The sequence below is a fragment of the Berghia stephanieae genome, chromosome 9 (genome assembly GCF_034508935.2).
Source record: "Berghia stephanieae isolate SIO BIC M18660-M18661 chromosome 9, UCSD_Bste_1.3, whole genome shotgun sequence".
Taxonomy (NCBI): Eukaryota; Metazoa; Mollusca; class Gastropoda; order Nudibranchia; family Aeolidiidae; genus Berghia; species Berghia stephanieae.
The window spans coordinates 41,655,062-41,660,604 of record NC_088368.1 but is presented as its reverse complement, the minus strand read 5'-3'; positions in this window follow the sequence as shown (position 1 = coordinate 41,660,604).

The window sequence follows — 5,543 nt, the reverse complement described above, 5'->3', positions numbered from 1 at the left end:
TTAGACAGATAGATGGATTGGTGGATAACTGGAGATATGAAGATTGACAGATAGATCGATTTATATATATATATATATATATATATATATATATATATATATATATATATATATATATATATATATATATATATAAATATATATATATATGTGTGTGTGTGTGTGTGTGTGTGTGTGTGTGTAAAATGTCACATCTTTTTGGGTCATGGTCGCTTTAGACAAGGGTCGCTATAGAGATGGAAAATAATGAGAAAAACTCTAAGATGTCAACAGAGACGATTTTCATGGTTGTTTGGTTGAGGTGGTCGTTAAGTAAGGATTGACTGTATTGTTGATATTATTTATATTGTTAATATTTTATTATTATTATTATTATTATTATTATTATATTATTATATTATTATTATTATTATTATTATTATTATTATTATTATTATTATTATTATTATTATTATTATTATTATTATTATTATTATTATTATTATTATTATTATTATTATTATTATTATTATTATTATTATTATTATTATTATTATTATTATTATTATTATTATTATTATTATTATTATTATTATTATTATTATTATATTATTGAATTATTATTATATTATTATTATTATTATTATTATTATTATTATTATTATTATTATTATTATTATTATTATTATTATTTTATTATTATTATTATTATTATTATTATTATTATTATTATTATTATTATTATTATTATTATTATTATTATTATTATTATTATTATTATTATTATTATTATTATTATTATTATTATTATTATTATTATTATTATTATTATTTATTATTATTATTATTATTATTATTATTTATCATTATTATCATTATTATTATTATTAATATTATTATTATTATTATTATTATTATTATTATTATTATTATCATTATCATCATCATTTTTATTATTAATATTAATTCAGGTTTCAATTGCCATGTAGTGGCTTAACTTCCAATGTGTAATAGGGCTCTGTGATTTATTGGAATGACACTCGCTCTCGGGTCGAAAGGTCCTGGGTTCAAGTTTCGCTCGGCGCATAGGTGAGTCCTTGGAAAAGGCTCTTTGCTCACATTCTTCCACCGCACTCAGGTGTAAAATGAGTACCTGGCCGTGGACAGCTTTGTGAAATGTAATATTGTTTAAAAGGCATCATGTGTCGTCCTAAATGTTAAGTATTGATGTTGGCTGAACACGGTGAGAGAATGCGACTAAAGACCCTTTTCCAAGGACTCAACTACGCGACTCAGAGCGGGACTCGAACCCTTTACTCTCCGATCCGAAGGCGAGTGTCATACCACTAGACCACATAGCGGTACAATTAACATGTAGGACGAGACATGATGCCTGGTAAGCGATATCACAATTTATTTCCGACCGAGCTTTAGCTTTGAACTTTCTTTTATATAGCGCAATATCCACAAAACGTGCTCAACGCGCTTTACAAATGCTTCCGGACCAATAGCAACATGTAACATGTAGAACGAGACATCACACCTGTAAGGAGATATCATTTTTTTTCGACAGGGGAAACGCTGTTTACGGCCAGGTACTCATTTTACACCTGAGTTCGATGAGATTATTTGAGTAAAAAGCCTTTTCCAAGGACTCAAATATGCGCCTTTGAGAGGGACTCGAATCCTTTACCTTCCGATCCGAAGGCGAGTGTCATACCGCTAGACCACATAGCCACACAATTAACCTGTAGGACAAGACACGACGCCTGTCAGGCAATATCACAATTTACTTTCAACAGAGACACCGCCAGGTACTCATTTTACACCTGAGTTTGAAGATGTTTTGTACCAAATTCGGTGCTTTCATCACCAATTCCCATGGTATTATTAAGCTAAAAGGGCAAGGAAGTCGTGACGTCACCCAAACAACAGTTCCGGTTCCAAACTCATTGGAAGTGCTATGTTACCAGTCCTTCAAAGGACCAATCACGAATTGGCGATATATCATTGAATCATAAGGTGGCAATTACTTCTTTACGTAATGTATCAATGTTTTTATTGTTTATGTTTATTTGCTGAATATATTCTCTCTTCTAATTTTGGTATTTTGGTTCTTTCATCGCCGATGTCTACGATATTGTTAAGGTAATATGGCAGAGAAGTTTTGAAGTCACGCTTTCAATTCTTCCGGTTCCAAAATCCTTGGAAGTATTATGTTACCAGTCCTTCAGAGGACTAATCACGAATAGGTTACATATTATTGAATCATAAGGAGCCAATTACTTCTTGAACCCTTTCCTTCCCAGCCATTTTCAGAATTTTCCTCAACCCACCAATCACAAAAATTGTTTTTTCATCCTCAAACAGAAATGCAACAAATACATTCTATGCATAACATTGATCAGCAAAATGAACTCTACAACACAGTGCCGCATTTTTATAGCTATACTAAAACATTTTTCTTTAAAACGTGTGATTTACAATAGAATTCAGAATGATAAAAGTGCTGGTTGGATAGTAACGAATGGGACGATTTTCCTATGGTTGGTAAAGACAGAGTTATGTCATCATCATCATCATCATCATTGCCTTTTTCACCCTGGGTCACAGACAAACAGCTTCCATCCTTCTCTATCCTGGGCTAACTTTTAAAAAAATCTCATTCCATGTCTTATCACTTCTCTGTATATCAGCTTCTTTAATTCCTCTCCATGTTCCTCGTGGCCTTCCCATTGATCTTCTGCCCTGATGGTTCCAGTCCAATAATTCGAAGCTGGGTGTTTGGTGAAGACGTCATCAGATCAGCAGAGTCCTTTCGGCTTTGTCTGTTTCCTTCATAAATTCTGTCATTCCAGAAACTCTTCGGTCGCCCACGCTGAAAAAAGGATTTGGTTTGTCTGTCTGCGTTAAGTAATGTATTGTTTTTATTGGGGTTTTCTTATTGGCTGAATATATTCTTGCTTCTTATTTTTGTATTTTGGGTCCTGTACAGGTTTTCTATAATGGCAGTGTCATTTTCATCTCTATCTATTTTACTTAAAGGGTTAATCAGCTTCTTGTTGTTTACAGTGTCGAATGCCTTGGAGTAATCAATAAAACCGTGACTTTGTAACTGATAAACAGAATTTATATTCAGAGTAATAGAGATGACGCAGGGTGTATTTGTGAATGGCAGAAACATCAATAAATTGAGGTATGCAGACGATACAGTACTGCTGACTGTCACATTAATAATGATTCACATGCATTTTTATTAAAGTTTTATTGTATTAAGAACTGAGTTCATCTCACTCCAGTTATATTTCGGTATGCTTAGAAAAACTTTACCTTCTAATATTAGATCATCTTTTCTTTTAATAGCCTTCTCTTTGAATTCATTTCACATAAGTGAATACTTTTTGTTCTACTTTCTGTCACGTAGCCACTTATTATAAAAGCTGATCGATTTAATCTTCCTCACTCACTTTTCTCAATAACCTATGTATGCACTGACGGCCAAATCACTCTCCTCCTCATATAATTTATATTTTAAACATTTTTATCTTGCTTTCGGGACTTGGTCAAAACTCCAGTATTTGATTCTAATATCAAGACGCCGGAACTTCACCGTTTACCTTTGCCAGCCACTGGCAGGAGTGTTGTTATATGACGTCAACAAGCAAATCCTCTGTCTGGGAGTAGGACCTCACGACTCTACACAACGTTAAACTCAAGATCCAGAAGTTATGTAATATTGTCATTCTATCATTTATAACTCTGTGTAATTATTTACTTATAAGAACATTCATCTCATTAAATGTAGCCTTTCTTTATTAAAATCAGCTTAAATCAATTCGTCATTTGTTCTCTATTTTAAAAAGTAACTAACAAATTCTGGTGGCCTTATTTTTCACATCATTATTTTATGAATGTAGTCGAGTTAGCTCTTATGCACTCATTTAGACCATGACACTGACAACAAACAAAAAAGACCTTCAGAAACTAGTAGCTAAAACCATCAAAATAAGTAATACGTATGGACAGAAAATTAATATACAAAAACCGAAAATAATGGTATTCACTCGAGCAGAAGATAAAGCCATTATAACAGTAGATAGAACAGGAATAGAACAAGCACAGGCTTATAATACCCCGGCCAGTACATCACAGAAGATGGCAGATTTATTACCAATGTCAAAAGAAGAATCAGCATTGCCAAAACAGACTTCATGAAAATGAAAAAAATCCTCACTAGATTAAAACGATAAACAAAAACAATAGTGCGTATGCCTGTGAAACATGGACCATAACAAAGGAGATAGAAAGAAAAATTGATGCCTTTGAGATGTGTATATACCGCAAAGTTCTGAAAGTAACATGGGCCAGAAAGAAATGAAACATTCTGGCTCAAATTGATGCAGCCCAAAGGTCCAAAAAGCGGTCGGCAGAAGTTAAAATGAAAAAAACGGAACTATTTTGGACACGTTTGAAGACATCAAAAAATTCGGTGCTAGAGGGAAAAGTAGCTGGCAGAAAGGCACACGGAAGTCTTGGATAGGAAATATGGATGCAACAACTGGTGAAAAGATAATCGACTTCTGCGCAATGGCCCTTGAGCGTGAAGACTGACGTTCCATGACATTGAACCTCTGTAGGGAGACAGAACTCTGGTAAGGTAAGGTATTGGCCGAATAAGGGTTTTGAGCACGAAACGTTCCGTGTTTGGTATTTTTTTCACTTTGGAAGCTGGTTGATATATTATTCATTTTTGTTTCGTTCAAAACGACGTTCTCTTATTTACAGGTCTGATAGCCCAAATTGTTGTGGACTCATTGATGCAATTGAAATACTCTCAAACCGACACGATATATTGTCCACTACAACGATGTTGAATCAAGCCCATAATCCCGTTCGGTTATCAGACCTGCAATTATACGTACTTCGGTACAAAATCTTTGTACAATAGTAATAATAATATTTTAAAAAAACAAACGTGAGATTTTATATAGAGCAATATCCACTAAACGTGCTCAAAGCGCTTTACAAGGAGTCACCAGCTAACAGCTACACTTGGCATGTAGGACGGGATACGACACCTGTTAGGCGGTATTAAAACTCTTTCGGACAGAGACTACGCTGTTAAGGGGCGGTTTGGGTCTTTTCTTTTAAAAAAAATTAATTAATAATCAATATTGGACGGTTTTAATCATTCTGTATCATCAATATAGTTTAAAAAGCAACATTTTTGGTGAAAAAGTTTAATTATATGTGTCGATACCCATTTTGCGAACTAATTTGGGGGTCTGAAATTTTAAAAAAATATATAACAATCGCGTGGCAAACGTTCCACAAAAACTAATGAAGGAATGACCTCCATATTCTTCCCTCTTGTCAACATTGTACCATAGTGCGTCACCATAGAGAGATTTTAAGGGTTAGCTTATGGAATTTTTATTAGAACATTACAAAGGTGAGAATCAAAATGTTATGACAAAATTGATGTTAAATATTCAGAATTAGCATTATTATTCAAAATTCACATATCTTATCAAAAAATATCTCTATGGCGACATACTACATTA